The sequence below is a fragment of the Pongo pygmaeus genome, chromosome 11, assembly GCF_028885625.2.
Source record: "Pongo pygmaeus isolate AG05252 chromosome 11, NHGRI_mPonPyg2-v2.0_pri, whole genome shotgun sequence".
NCBI lineage: Eukaryota > Metazoa > Chordata > Mammalia > Primates > Hominidae > Pongo > Pongo pygmaeus.
Window position 1 is genome coordinate 109,520,195 of NC_072384.2, and position 16,615 is coordinate 109,536,809.

Sequence of the window (16,615 nt, forward strand, 5' to 3'; positions counted from 1 at the left end):
TTATTTATACTTATTTGTCCAGCAATTTACAAATATCTATTTCTTTGGTTTGGTTACTGGAGAGTTATTGGGTTACTATGGTGGTACCATGTTTTGCTGGTTTTTCATGTTCCTTGTAGCCTTGTGTTGTCTTCACATTTGAAGAAGCGGTTATCCCTTCCAAACTTCAGAAACTGGCCTTGGCAGGAAAAATCTTTCTTTTGTGGGCAGGTGCGGTGAAGTGTGTGGCTGTTCTACATCCAGATATGTATTCAGTAATGCACAGGGACACAAGTTTTAAAGGCATATCAGGGAACTGTCTCGGGGGCAGGGGTACAGAGGTTAAGTCTGGTGGATGTGTGTGTATCCATACAGCTACAGTGAATGCCTAGTCTGCTGAGCATGCTGGAGCATGTCCCATGGAGGTGGCAGGCACATAATAATCAGGTCTGGTGGGCACTGGGCAAAGCTGCAATGGGCACATGGTCCAATGGGTGCATATGCTTAGCTTCAGCAGGTGTCTGGTCCCTTGGTCATATGTGCACAGCTGTAGTGCAGACCTGGTCCAGTAGGCACCTGAGCATGCATGTGGTGGCACTACTAAGTGTCAGGAACCGTGCACAGGCATGTGCTTTATGTCAGGTTCCTATTCTCAGGCATGGGCATGTGCAGCCTGGCTTTGGCTGCAACTCCAGCAGCTCTGAGTCCAGTGGGGAAGGGGTGGTACTTGGCATCTGTGGCATCAGTGACGCAGCAGCTGGGGTCCATGTCAGAGAAGACCGCAGAAGTCCTCTGCAACGGTAGCTAGGGCCACTGGAATTCTTGGTGTCAATGGCTGCTGAGGTCCACCCACTCTCCCTGTTCCCCCATGAGGGAACCAGTGACCAAGGGGATTCCTTGTGGCTCTGTGCCAATGTGGGGGATGCGGCAACACAGAAAAAATGCTTCCTACCCCTTTCTATTAGCCATTCCTGGTCTCTGCACTCCTATGGATTGCTGCTTCCCCCTAACTGCCTCAGGGCTTCTCCCAGAGCTATCCTTTTCCACAAATATTTGATTTTATCATTGTTTTTGTTTAGGGGTGAGAATTGGGATCACCCAGTTTGCCATCTTGCTGACATCACTTCCCAAGCAATTTTTACTTTGAATCTTTTTCTGTATCTGTATCCTCTGCCTGCTATGGTCTCCAGATAGCTTCTTGTCTAGCAATAATATAACCTTCAAATCTGCTCAGATATAACCTTCTGACTACCCCATTTCATACTGCAATCTATTTCCAATTCCCCCCTACCCTAGCACTCCTTGTCAACATTACTCAAACCTACTTTTCCTTTCTTTAACCCATAGCATTTCCCTCTTTCTAATATATTTCTAAATTATTTACTGTGTTTATTGCTTGTAGCCTTTACTACCCAGTACAAATTAGCTCTATAAGGACAGAAGCTTTTGTTTTGGTCATTGATAATTCACTTGTTTACTGAGCAGTGCCTAGTGAATGATAATTGAACCAAGGAAAGTAGCTATTTGTTAAGGTACTATGGTACTGAATAGAGACTTGAATTGTGATACTTCATTAGAGTCAGTTGTGTTAGAATATGTGTTCTTCATGGAACCATATTGATAGTAGGATATTGCCTACTTGACACATACATCTACCGTCTCCTGTATCTCAAATAGACTGTCTAATAGAGACTTATCTATACACCAATGAATTTGAAATAAAAATACCCAACTCATGACAATTGTTTATCACCCACTTTACCGAATCCTGATGCAAAGCAAGATATTGGATGATTAAACTACATGAGTCATCTAGTCTTATTTTCTTATCTGCAAAGATGTCTCTTTGCACTCTCTGATCTCTTTCTATTCCACGAGTCATTTGACTTTTCATACTTTCCCCATTTCTACCCTTTCTTTTGCTTTTAATACAAACTTCACTAAAACCAACAAAATAATTTTAATAAAATGAAGAGACGTTTAAAAAATCAAATCAGAAAAAAACAAAAAGTGTTTGATGTTATGGTTTAAATTTTATATAAAATAATTTTACATCATTCTTATTTTATTTTATATTTTTATTTTAATTTATTGACATTTATTTATTTTTTTAACTTTAATTTTAAGCTCGGGGTTATATGTGCAGGTTTGTCACATAGTTAAACTTGTGACATAGGGGTTTGTTGTACAGATTATTTCCTTACCCAGTATTAAGCCTAGTACTGAATTAGTTGTTTTTCCTGATCCTCTCCCTCCTCCCACCCTCTGCTCTCCGACAGGTCCTAGTGTGTGTTGTTCCCCTCTATGTGTCCATGTGTTCTCATTATGTAGCTCCCACTTATAAGTGAGAAGAGGCAGTATTTGGTTTTCTGTTCCTGCATTAGTTTGCTAAGGATAATGGCCTCCAGCTCCATCCACGTGTCTGCAAAAGACATGATCTCATTCTTTTTTATGGCTAGTATTCCATGGTGTACATGTACCACATTTTCTTTTTCCATTCTATCATTGATGGGCATTTAGGTTGATTGCATGTCTTTACTATTGTGAATAGTGTTACAATGAACATATGCATGCATGTGTCTTTATAATACCCAAAGCAATATAAATCATTCTACTATAATTCTACATTATTCTTTTTTTGCTTATATCTACAATGTAGGGATGTTTTAAGTGTCTGGACTAGTACTTATATGATGGATTTATGTATGTTTGTATATATAAGTGTGTGTGTTTGAAGATAACTTATTTTAGTATATATTTATTTTGATTTCAAATATCATATCTGTTATAGAAATTGGGAAAATAAAGAAAAGTATAAATAAAAGCCACAAAATCCCACCACTGAGAAACAATCATTGTTTACATTGTTATTGTATATCTCTCAATTGTTTAAAAATATGTTAACTACTTATTCATTTTATCAAAAAATTATATTTTATATGTTCAAAATTTATATGTACATTCCGTTCTATTTATAATATGTATATTTTAATTTATTGCTGAAATTATACAATATATGTCTTATTTCTGTTTTTAGACAGATTTAATATTTACATCAGTCCTTTACCATGGTTTCCCTATAACTGATGTGGTAGGCAGAATAACTCCTGAAGAAATTCACATTCTAATCCCCAGAACTTGTGAATATGTTACATTATGTTCCAGAACTTTCCAGACGTGATTAAGCTAAGAATATTGAAATGGGAAGATTATCCTGGATTATCTGGGTTGCTCCAATTTAAATCACCAGAGTCTTTATATGCAACAGAGGAAGCTAATAATGTAAAAGTCAGAGACAGATTTGAAAATACTATCGTGTTGGATTTGAAAATGAAAGAAGTGGCCATGAGCCAAGGAATGTTGTTAATCTCTAGGGTCTGAAAAAGGCAAGGAAACTGATTTTTCCCTAGACCCTTAGAAGTCCCACTGATACCCTGATTTTAGTACAGTGACACTCGTTTTGGACTCCTGAACTCCAAAACTAGATGATTTTTTAAAAATTGTGCTGTTTTAAGTCTCCAAGTTTGTGTAATTTGTTATAGCAGCAATACAAAACTAATATATCTGAGTTATTTGTTCTGACCTATTTCTTCAATATTTGGATATGATCAAGTAGGATTTCAAGAGTGCTGTGTTCCTGAATTGGTGTTTCAGAATGCACATCTTCACCTTTATGGTAAGAGTATATAAAGGCATCATGTTACTCAGATCTTTTATTGCTCCACTATATGTTTATTGCTCCACTATATGTTACAATATGTTTTTCACTGGAGAAATTTTTCTCCTGTGTACATCACTATGTTTTCCTACCTGGATATTTTAAGATTTTTTTCTTCATTATTGAATTTTAATGAGCTTTACAGGATTATCTCTTTGTGTTAATTATTTTGTATCAATATTTTTACTGCGAAACCTAAAGTTCTTTTCATCTACAGAGTCACATATTATTTTGGGAAAGGTTTCTTCCAATATATGTTATGATAATTATTATTTATGTTTTGGTGATGCACATAAGGAAAATTACTTAGGTTTATGCTGGATACTGTTTATCTTTCAAATGTATAATGTTTATCATTTATATTTTGTACTAGGTCTTTACCTGTTTGGATTGCAAAATTTCCTCAATTCTTTCTACTGCCACCCTGACTATGATTTCACTCTAGTATAATTTTCCCTATGGCTTGTAACATTGCTTTGCCTCTGGAATACTTTACATTATATTATCCCTCCCCACAGAAATAATCCAGTTTGCTTTTCATTTCTTTTGTTATCTTCTAATCATTTCTTTGAACTTCACTACACTTTTGTTGAGCTTTAATAGATGCTTTGTTTGATCAATATTTCATGTGGAACTATAGAGAATAGTTCCTCCAATAGTTCATGTGGAACTACTGGTCAAGTACCTTCCCTGTCAGTTATTTCTCCTTGTGATGCATTTTCTTCTCCTGACTTTTTCTCAAGTTTATTCAAAAATGTTTTCATGGATTCTATCCACAGGCATACCTGGTTTTATGGTTCTTGCCTTATTGAACTTCACAGATAGTATGTTTTTTTCACAAATTGAAGGTCCATGACAACCCTGCATGAAGCAAGTGTACTGACTCCATTTTTCCAACAGCATGTGCTCACTTCATGTCTCAGTGTCACATTTTGATAATCTCATATTTCAAACTTTATTATTATTATTAATTATGTCAGTTACGGTGATCTGTGATAAGTGATCTTTGATATTATTGTAATTTTTATGAGATGCCATGAAGCGTACCCATATAAAATGGCAAACTTAACTGAGAAATATTGTGCACATTCTGAGTGCTCCAGTGACCAGGCTCATCTCTCTCCCTCTGCTCAAGCCTCCCTATTTGCTGAGACACTACAACATTGAAATTATGCTAAAGAATAACTGCACAATAGCCTCTAAGTGTTCAAGTGAAAGCAAGGGTCCCATAGCTCTTACTTTAAATCAAAAGCTAGAAATGATTAAGATTAGTGACCAAGGCCTGTCAAAAGCCCTGATAGGTCTAAAACTAGGCCTCTTGCAACAAACAGCCAAGTTGTAAATGCAAAAGAAAAGTTCTGGAAGGAAATTAAAAGTGCTACTCCAGTGAACACACAAGTGATGAGAAAGCCATGCAGTCTTCTTGCTGATATGGAGAAAGTTTTAGTAGCCTGGATAGAAGATCAAACCAGCCACAATATTCCCTTAAGCCAAAGCCTAATCTAGACCAAGGTCCTAATTCTCTTCAATTATATGAAGCTGTGAGAGGTGAGGAAGCTGCACAAGAAAAGTTAGAAGGTAGCAGAGGTTGGTTCATTAGGTTTAATGAAATTAGTCTTTTCCATAACATAAAAGTTCAAAGTGAAGAAGCAAGTGCTGATGTAGAAACTACAACAAATTATGCAGAAGATCTAGCTAAGATCATTGAAGAAGGTGGCTATACTAAATCACAGATTTTCAGTGTAGATGAAACAACCTTCCATTGGAAGAAGATGCCATCTAGGACTTTCATAGCTAAAGAGGAGAAGTCAGTGCCTGGCTTCAAAGCTTCAAAAGACAGGCTGACTCTCTTATTAAGGGCTAATGCAGTTGGTGACTTTAACATGAAGCCAGTGCTAAATCTACTTTGCCTGTGCCCTCTAAATGAACAACAAAGTCTGAATGGCAGCACATCTATTTACAGCATGGTTTACTGAATATTTTAAGCCCACTCTTGAGACCTACTGCTCAGAACAAAAGATTTCTTTCAAAACATTACTGCTCATTGACAATGCACTTGATCACCCAAGAGCCCTGATCTCAGAGATATACAAAGAAAGCGATATTATTTTTATGACTGCTAACACCACAGGCATTCTGCAGCCGATGGATCGAGGAGTAATTTTGGCTTTCAAGTTTTGTTATTTAAGAAATACATTTTGCAGTGCCATAGCTGCCATAGATAGTGATTCCTCTGATGTACCTAGAAAAACTAAATTGAAAATCTTCTGAAAGAGATTTACCATTTCTAGATGCCATTTAAGAATATGTGTGATCATGAGAGAGGAGGTTAAAATACCAACATTATCAAGAATTTGGAAGAAGCTGATTCCAGCCCTCATGGATGACTTTGAGGAATTCAGGGTTTCAATAGAAGAAGTCACTGTAGATGTGGTGGAAATAGCAAGAGAACTAGAATTAGAAATGGAGCCTGAAGATGTGACTGAATTGATGCAACCTCATGATATAACTTTAATGGGTGGAGTTACTTCTTATGGATGAGCAAAGAAAATGGTTTTTTGAGATGGAATTTACTCATGATGAAGATTCTAGGAACATTGTTGAAATGATAAAAAAGGATTTTGAATATTACATAAATTCAGTTGATAAAGTAGTGGAGGGTTTGAGAGGATTCACTCCAATTCTAAAAGAAGTTCTACTGTGGGCAAAATGGTATTAAATAACATGACATGCTGCAGAGAAACCTTTTGTGAAAGGAAGAGTCGAACAATGGAAATTTCACTGCTGTATTATTTTAAGAAATTGTCATAGCCACCCCAGCCTTCAGCAACCACCACCCTGATTAGTCAGCATGCATCGACATTGAGGCAAAATTCTCACCAGCAAAAAAGATTATGACTTGCTGAAGGCCAGATGATTGTTAGCATTTTTTAGCAATAACGTATTTTTAAATGAAGGTCTGTGTTTTTTTTTAGATGTAAGTCTATTGCACACTTAAACTAGTTAGTATAGTATAAACATAACTTTTGTTTGCACTGAGAAACAAAAAAAACATGCCACTCACTTTATTGCAATATTTGCTTTACCGTGTGGTGTGTAACTGGACCTGCAATAACTCTCAGATGTGCCTACATTTCTTTTTTTCTTTTCCTTTTTCTTTTTCTTTTTTTTTTTTTTTTTTTTTTGAGACGGAGTCTCACTCTTGTTGCCCAGGCTGGAGTGCAATGGCACGATCTCGGCTCACCGCAACCTCTGCCTCACCGGTTCAAGCGATTCGATGCTCCTGCCTCAGCTTTCTGAGTAGCCGGAATGACAGGCATGTGCCACCAAGCCCAGCTAATTTTGTATTTTTAGTGGAGATGGGGTTTCTCCATGTTGTGCAGGCTGGTCTTGAATTCCCGACCTCAGGTGATCCGCCCACCTCAGCCTCCCAAAGTGCGGAGATTACAGGCGTGAGCCACCGCACCTGGTCAATATGCCTGTATTTCTTACAGATTTCTCTCTTACCTGGGAAGCATGTGTCCTTTCAGTGTTCAGGGTTCATACTAGTCACAGAGAAAAACTCTGAGGCCACAGGTCCTCAGAGGCTCCATCAGTTAATCAGTATCTTCCCCTTTCTTCAGGGGGATTACCCTGATAATTCTCCCACAACCAGATCCTGAGTAGGATGCCAGATATGTAAACAGGATATAATAGAACTTGTGTCCACATAGTTTCCCTGCAAATCTATATTTTTGCAGTTTTGATAAGTCCTTAAAAAACATTCTGCACTTCTATTCTGGTAATGTCATACCCTAGTTTTTTCAGTACACTAGCGAAAATTATTCTTTTTTACTCATATATTATGTCTCAACAAAATGTAAATACCTTGAATTTTACCTGTGGTCAGTGCAGTTATGTGTTGTATAATCTTCGGATGTGGGAGATTTAAGTATCTATCTAGGGGGTAAGGAATTACTTGTTATCAACTCCATTTCTAAATTGGGTGTAAACATATGCCTATATAGGTAAGTTTTTTGTTTGTTTGTTTGTTTTGAGATGGAGTCTTGCTCTGTCACCTAGGCTGGAGTGCAGTGGCGCGATCTCCGCTCACTGCAAGCTCCGCCTCCCGGGTTCACCCCATTCTCCTGCCTCAGCCTCCAGAGTAGCTGGGACTACAGGTGCCCACCACCATGCCCAGCTAATGTTTTTCTATTTTTAGTAGAGACGGGGTTTCACTGTGTTAGCCAGGGTGGTCTTGATCTCCTGACCTCATCATCTGCCCACCTCGGCCTCCCAAAGTGCTGGGATTACAGGCATGAGCCACTGCGCCCAGCCACAGGTAAGTTTTTAATATAGCAGCCCCTCCTTATTCACAGTTTCTTTCTGAGGTTTCAGTTACCTGGGATCAACCACAGTCTGGAAACAGGTTAGTCCATTACAGTAAGATATTTTGATTAGCTGGGCATGATGGTGGGCACCTGTAATCTCAACTACTTGGGAGGGGAGGTTGAGGCAGGAGAATCATTTGAACCCAGGACGTGAAGGTTGCAGTGAGTTGAGATCATGCCATTGCACTCCAGCCTGGGTGGCAGGGCGAGACCCTATCTCAGAAAAAAAAAAAAAAAAAAAGGTATTTTGAGAGAGAGAAAGACCAAATAGCTTTTATTTTTATAACTTATTAAACTTTTATTTTTGTAACTTTTATTAAGGTATATTGTTATAATTCTTCTATTTTAGTAATAGTTATTGTTAAGGTCTTACTGTGTCAAATTTTTAAATCAAACTTTATCATAGGTATGCATGTATAAGAAAAAAAACATAGTATATATAGGTACTATCCATGGTTTCAGGCATCCACTGGGGGTCTTGAAACATATGCTCTTCAGAAAAAGGTGAACCTCTGTATTTTACCAGGCATTTTACAACTTGTTAATGTGAAAGAACTTAACCAAGTGGGTCACTGCAGATTAAGTTCTTATTAAATTCCAATACTGATCAGCAGATACTAATTGGGACATACTGGGTTTTCTAAAATTATTATTAAGTATCTGAGATATATTAAGTTAGTAAGTATTTAGTAAACATCCACTATATGTCAGGCGCTATGATGGGTATTTTGAAAGTATCAGTTAATAAATAAGTTAAAATCTTTGCCTTTATGAAAGCAGGGCTGTGACAAGCATGAATGCACTTGCATGACCTGAGAGTGACTGTCTCCTTAAATTTTGCAACCTAGATGCCTTGCTGGCCTTACCCTAGGAGAGCCATATGACATGAACCTTATGATGTAGTGGGGAAAATGCAACAAACAAGATTAGTGAGTAAGCCATGTGGTATTTTAGATGTTGGTAAATTCTTTTGGATAAAATGAAGAAGGAAAATGGGATAGTAACTTTTTTAGTTGTTTAGGGCAAAGGAAAGAGTTGCACTTTTAGTTAAGGATGTCTAGGGATATTTTCTTTGAGATGGTGGATGTTGAGTATACCTGATGAAAGAGACATAGTGAATTAAATGCAGACTTGAGGGAGGGATTCTAGCCAAAGAAACAGGTAAAAAGGCCTTGGGTAAAAGCTTACCTATTATTCTAGAACAACAGAAAGGAGACCAGTATGGTTGGAGTGCAGTGAGCAAAGAAGAAAGTTGTAGGAAATCAGTGATAAGACTGGGCCCAGATCAGTAGGAAAATTCAACCACTATGAGGACTTTGGTTTACATTCTGCATGCTATGGAAAAGCTCTAGAGAGTTTTGATTTGAGAATTGTCACGGATTAACATATTTTAGCAGCACTACTCTGCTGCTATCTGGAGAAAAGACATTACTGTTGCAAGGTCCAAGTTGTGAGGTCAAAAGTCTACTGCAGAAACACAGGAAATGAATGCATGATAGATATATTTTGTATGTAATGCTACAGAATTTGCTGTGGGTTTGAATGGAAGGAGAAAGAGAAATTGTGACATTAAGGATGACAAAGTTTTTTGCCTTAGCAACTAGAACATTGTTGTCCTGTATTGAAAGGTGAAGACTGTTCTGGTTAGGAAATGGTAGGTTCAAGATGTGTGTTAGACATCTAAATGAAGATGTTAAGCAGTCAATTTTCCCTCTAAGAATCAAGAGTTCAAGAGGGAAGCTCACATTAGAAATGTAAGTTTGACAGTCATCAGCATGTAGATAGTATTTAGAGTCATAGCATCAAGAAAGTGAGACTAAATAGAAAATAAAAGAAATCTTGGATTTACTTCTTTGGCTTCTCCAATGTATAGAGGCAGGGAAATGAGGGAATGTCAGCAGAAGAGACTGAGAATAGATGGAGGGAGGAGGAGGGAAGGAAGAGAGTATTATCTTAGAAGCCAAGTGAAGGAGGCATTTCAAGAGTGTGTCAAATGTTGTTTTATCAGATATGCCCCAAATCATATGAGGATACTACGGACCTTATTAAAATGCAATTTTATTGAAAAAGTAAAGAGGGATATTGCTAAATATTATACTTATTTGTATTTTTAGTACTTATATTCTTCTTGGAATTTTCTTAGCATTTTATTTACTCCTTCATTGGTGCAAGCTGAGGGGACACAAATATGATGATGTGTGCTTCCTGCTACTGAGGAATCTGCAGTGTGAATAATGATCTTATGGTCATTGCATTGATCCATCCTATTACTTTGTAGTATATGTGAGAACAGAGTGAGGCGGAAGGAGAAAAAAAAAGCATTGATGGCAAGGCTACTATATTGTAAGTGCCCCCAATCTTACGCAGAGAACATTCTCTGACTTTTATTGACCAGCTGAGTCAAGAGCATGCCATCAGAGGTGGATAACATACTAAATCTCTAGTTATGAAATTCCAGATATTTCCAGTATCCTATTCTCACAAAAAGGCAAGCATCCATCATAGTTGAAATTCAGGTTTGTAACGTGGATTAGAAAGAAGCTAAAATACTGAGTACTAATATTGCAAAGAGTAATCTTCTAAAACAATTTTGTGGGATTCAACACCGGGTTTTTTTTTTTTTTTTTTTTAGCTTTTAATTAAACCTAATTTGGTTGTGACATTTTGATAGATTCAGAGAATTTTCAGCCTTCCCACATTGATTCGTTATTCTACCCTTTTGACAGTGTGTTCTTCCCACACACAGAATTTCAGGCATAGAGGCCTCAGTTGAACAAATATAATTAGTATCACACAACCTTCAATTTTATGTTTAAATACATTTAAAAAATTATTAACTTTGAAATAATAAAGTGAAAAAATTACTTTTCATTATGAAAGACAAGAACTCATTTAAGTCTTTGGGAAAAGTAAAACAAGTAGAAGAAAGAAAGAGAGGGGAAAGTGGGTTAAAAAAACACTTATTCAAAGAATTTTTTTTAAATTTCAACTTTGATATTAGATCCGGGGGTACATGTGCAGGTTTGTCACATGGGCATATTACATGACACTGAGACTCAAGATATGAATGATTCCATCACCCAGGTGGTAACTATAGTACCCAATAAGAGTTTTTCAACCCCTTCTCCGCCTTCTCCCCTCTAGTAGTCTCTAGTGTCTATTGTTCTCATCTTTATGTCGTGTGTACTCACTGTGTAGCTCCCACTTATAAGTAAGAACAGGAGGTATGTGGTTTTCTGTTTCTGCTTTAGTTCACTTTGGATAATAGCCTCCAGCTGCATCCATGTGGCTGAAAAGGACATGCTTCCATTCTTTTTTATGGCTGTGTAGTATTCCATGGTGTGTATGTACCATATTTTCTTTATCCAATCCACCATTAATAGGTACCTGGGTTGATTCCTTGTTTCTGCTATTGTGGATAGTACTGCAGTGAACACACAAGTACATGTGTCTTTTTGGGAGAATGATTTATTTTCATTTAGCTATATATCCAGTAATGGGATTGCTGAGTCAAATGGTAGTTCTGTTTTAAGTTCTTTGAGAAATCTCCAAACTGCTTTCCACAGTGGCTGAACTAATTTATATTCCCATCAATAGTGTATAAGTGTCCCCTTGTCTCTACAGCCTGGCCAGTATGTTATTTTTTGCCTTTTGATTAATAGCCATTCTGACTGGTATCTCACTGTGGTTTTGATTTGCATTTCTCTGATCACTAGTGAAGTGAAACCTTTTTTCACATTTGCTGGACTTTTATGCCTTCTTTTGAGAAGTGTCTGTTCATGTAATTTGCCCACTTTTTAATGTGGTTATGTGTTTTCTGCTTGTTGAATTGTTTAAGTTCCTTATAGATAATGGATATTAGACCTTTGTCAGATGCCTGGTTTGTGAATATTTTCTTTCCTTCTGAAGGGTATCTGTTTAACTCTATCAGTAGTTTATTTTGCTGTGCAGAAGCTTTTTAGTTTAATAAGGTCCCACTTGTCAATTTTTGTTTTTGTTGCAATTGCTTTTGAAGACTTAGTTATAAATTCTCTAAGAACTTTTAATGGTTTTTATATGTCTCTGTTATGGTTTCATCCACTTTCATTCTAGTCTTGTTTTCTAACCAGTTATCTTCAAACATGTTTAGAATTCTTTAGAAAGGGGAATATAGTTGTCACCCAACTATTTCCATTCAATTTTATCCTAGGTCTAGAGAGTGATAAAAATAGAGTAGTTTCTTATCCTCTGCATGTTTCTCAGAGAGCTAGTCCACCAGCCATCATATTTCAACCTACACCTAAGTTATAGGCATGGTGGAATGTGCAGTCTCAAGAGTGATACATGAAATGCAAGAATAGATATGCTGTAGTCTGAATGTGTCCCCAAAATTCATGTGTTGAAATACAGTGGCCAATGTGAAAGCATTAAGAGATGTGACCCTTAGTAGGTGAGTAAGTCATAAGGGCATGGCCTTCATGGGAAACACTGGCAGACTTGGAGTGGCAGATCTATGCTTTTGAGGGAAGCTACCTGGAAGACACTCAGATGTATGGCAATATCACTCCTGACTGGGATCGGTATCTGACCAACCAAAAAAACTCCTATAGCAAAAATGATAGAAGGAACCAGAAGTTTAAGGAAGCTAAGCAGCTCTTCAGTAAATCCTCAGTTACCTCAGCAGCTGCATTAAGTGCATTGGCAGGAGTTCAGGACTAACTAATTTAAAAGAGGGAGCCGGCAGTAGGTATTGGAAATCTACAAAGGATGTCCAGCCAACGAAGTACCCGTATGTACCAAAGAAATAATTATGTTCTGAATACAACAGCTACCTATGCAGAGCCCCCCAGGCCCATACAATACCAAGTGCAAGAGTGTAATTATAACAGGCTTCAACACGCAGTGCGGGCTAATGATGGCACCACAAGATCCCCATCAATAGACAGCATTCAGAAGGACCCCAGCAAGTTTGCCTGGCGTGATCCTGACTTGCCTGAGGTCATTCACATCCTTCAGCACCAGTTCCCATCTGTTCAGGCAAATGCAGCAGCCTACCTGCAGCACCTGTGGTTTGGCGACAACAATGTGAAGATGAAGGTGTGTAGGTTATGGGGAATCAAGCATCTGGTTGACCTTTTGGGCCACAGAGTTTTGGAAGTTCAGAAGAATGCTTATGATGCCCTTCGAAACCTCTTTTTCGGCAACTCTACAGATGAAAATAAAATAGCAATGAAGGATGTTGGTGAGATATCTGCCTTGTTGTGACTGTTGACAAAATCAATATTGATGCAGAAGTAAGGGAGCTTGTTACAGGAGTTCTTTGGAATTTATCCTCATGTGATGCTGTAAAAATGACAATTATTCTAGATATTCTCTCAACCTTAACAAACACTGTGATCATTCCACATTCTGGATGGAATAACTCTTCTTTTGATGATGGCCATAAAATTAAATTTCAGACTTCACTAGTTCTGCGTAGTACAACAGGTTGCCTGAGGAACCTCAGCTCCGCGGGTAAGAAGCTCGGAAGCAAATGCGGTCCTGCGAGGGGCTGGTGGACTCGCTGTTGTATGTAATCTACAGGTGTATGAACACATCTGATTACGACAGCAAGATGGAGAATTGCGTGTGCACCCTGAGGAACCTGTCCTATTGGCTGGAGCTGGAGGTGCCACAGGCCCAGTTACTGGGACTGAACGAATGGGATGACTTACTAGAAAAAGTTTTCCAGCAAAGACTCTGAGCCAAGCTTCTGGGAGAAGAAAAAGAAAAAGAGGACTCTGCAAGAAAATCAACGGGATGGAGTTGGTCCTATCCCAGGACTGTCGAAGTCCCCCAAAGGAGTTGAGATGCTGTGGGACCCATCGGTGGTGAAGCTATATCTGACTCTTCTAGCAGAAAGTTCCAACCCAGCCACCTTGGAAGGCTCTGCCAGATCTCTCCAGAACCTCTCTGCTGGCAACTGGAGGTTTGCAGGATACATCTGGGCAGCCGTCCGAAAATAAAAGGGGCTCTCCATCCCTGTGGAACTTCTGAGAATGGATAATGATAGAGTTGTTTCTTCCATGGCAACTGCCTTGAGGAAGATGACACTAGATGTTTGCAACAGGGAGCTCATAGGCAAATACGCCATGCAAGACCTGGTCAACCGGCTTCCCTGTGGCAACGGCCCCAGTGTCTTGTCTGATGAGTCCATGCAGCCATCTGCTGTGCTCTGCAAGAGGTCACCAGCAAAAACATGGAGAATGCCAAAGCCCTGGCCAACTCGGGAGGCATAGAGAAGCTAGTGAACATAACCAAAGGCAGGGGCAACAGATCATCTCTGAAAGTAGTGAAGGCAGCAGCCCAGGTCTTGAATACATTATGGCAATATCGGGACCTCTGGAGCATTTATAAAAAGGATGGGGGTAATCAGAACCATTTTATTACACCTGTGTCGACATTGGAGCAAGACTGATTCAAATCACATCCTTCCTTATCTACCACCAACCAAAAGATGTCACCCATCATTCAGTCAGGCTCCAGCAAACCTTCACCAATTTACATCAGTTCATATTCCTCACCAGCAAGAGAACTAAATAGACAGCTACAGCATCAACAGCTGTATTATAGTCAAGATGACTCCAACAAAATAACTTTGATTCATACAGATTGTATTTGCAGTCTCCTCACAGCTATGAAGACCCTTATTTTGATGACCAAGTTCACTTTCCAGCTTCTACTGATTCGTCAACAAGTATGGACTGAAATTGACCACAAATTATGTAGACTTTTATTCCATTAAATGACCTTCTTATAGAGCAGAACAGTACCCAGGATCCCCAGACTCATGGCTGCAGCATCAAGACGCCCGACAGAACTCTTTCTTTCTAACCTTGTTTGGATTGAGGTGAAAAGTCCATCTTGCTGATTTGATGATTGAAATGTGAAAGTGAAGTGGAAGGAATGAGTGAAGTGCATTTTTTTTCTTTTTTAGGGAATTCTCAGGGAAGTGAGGAAACATTTGGGAGAGGACTTTCTAAGCTCTACTTAGGTGTTAGATCTAATTACTTGTAGATTCTGTAGTCTGGTGAAGGTGTGGGTGACGTGATGAGAGGTTTGAGAAATGGGTGAAATGAAATGGGGATGTGTAGGTCAAATCAAATTAAAGATGATTTTTTAATGTGAATAAAGTCATGTTCTGATAGTTTGTACAGAAAAAATAAAATGATGCCCATGTTTTATTGCTATTACTAAATGTCAAGATTGTATGCTATTATGTCTTGTAAATTTATTTTGTTGGTGTAAATATGGAAATGCCACATTGGTTAAGTGCCATCATTTGTAACGCAGTGTGTCACTTGAAAAGAGATTTGAAGAAACTGACAACTTCAAAAACAAATGGGAAGCCCAAGGAACTGTGAGAGATTAAAAACAAACTACGACACCCTTTGTCTCCACCCTGCATAGTGTACTTTGGAAGCACAACGTCCAGGCTGGTACTGCAGCGCCATGCCCATTCCTTGCCTCGTTCATAGGACACTTCACTGCCATTTTCTATGCACATGAAAGAAAAATAAATGTGGAAATTTCAAAAAAAAGAAAGGAAGGAAGGAAGGAAGGAAAGAGGGAGCCAAGGAAGGAAGGAAAGAGGGATGGAAAGTGACATTCTCCAGACTTCCACAATCAGGAAAATGAGCCCAGCCAGGAGGACCCTGAGGATCTGGATGGATCTGTGCAGGGAATGAAACCTCAGAAGGCTGCTTCCTCTACTTCCTCAGGGAGTCACCACAGCAGCCATAAAAAGTGAAAGAATAAAAAAACCAACACAGGATTGATCTGAAGTTAAACAAAAAACCATGAGCTGACTATTAGAAGATACATTAGTGCAGAAGTTTCCAGGCTGTAGAGCCCTGCTTCCCTTCTCTGGCCTCACAAAGATAAACATCCTTCACCTGAGTTCGTGGCCATCCACCTCTGCTCTCCCAGACCCAGTGCCTGTGACTTTGAGTAGTTTGTTCTAAATGTGGTGACAAACAAGTCATTTCCATAATACATTGGATCATTTACATTATGTCACTTTTAGTAACAGAACTGCAGGAAAATCAAGACATATATAATCCCAGGAAGTTGCTAACTGTACATTTCTCCCGTCTTAGGATGAATGTCTCCCCCTAAAGTGGCTGGTACCAGCTTCATCTGTGATATGCATCAAGAAACGTTCTCTGGTTTTGTTTCATGCTGAAAGTAGAACACAAGTTACATTTCAGATGAAGCCTGTAAATATCTGGCATTTTCTTATATTGCTTTGTGCTTTCTTATTTTTCTCTTGTTTTATCACATTAGTTTCTTTGGGGTCCTTTTGTAATGCCTTTGTACAGCTCACACCTTCCTGCTGACATATCTGATCATCTCTTTCATGCAGTTCCCAATATTCACAACTGAAAATAATCTTGTTTATCATAAGTAAAATGGGAAACTCGGCTCTTTGTTTTTTTGCAAGGGAAGTATTTAGTAATTACCTATCTTAAATCTTTCTGAGTTGGAAGCAGATTCATGTTCAAGGAACAGGAAAAATGGAAAAATTTGT

The 16,615-nt window shown here is 38.5% G+C and overlaps 1 pseudogene; it reads left to right on the top strand.

Moving 5' to 3' along the window:
* The first annotated feature begins 453 nt into the window (after positions 1-453).
* Positions 454-16,230, top strand: LOC129031604 (chromatin modification-related protein MEAF6-like; annotated as a pseudogene).
* Positions 16,231-16,615: the final 385 nt, after the last annotated feature.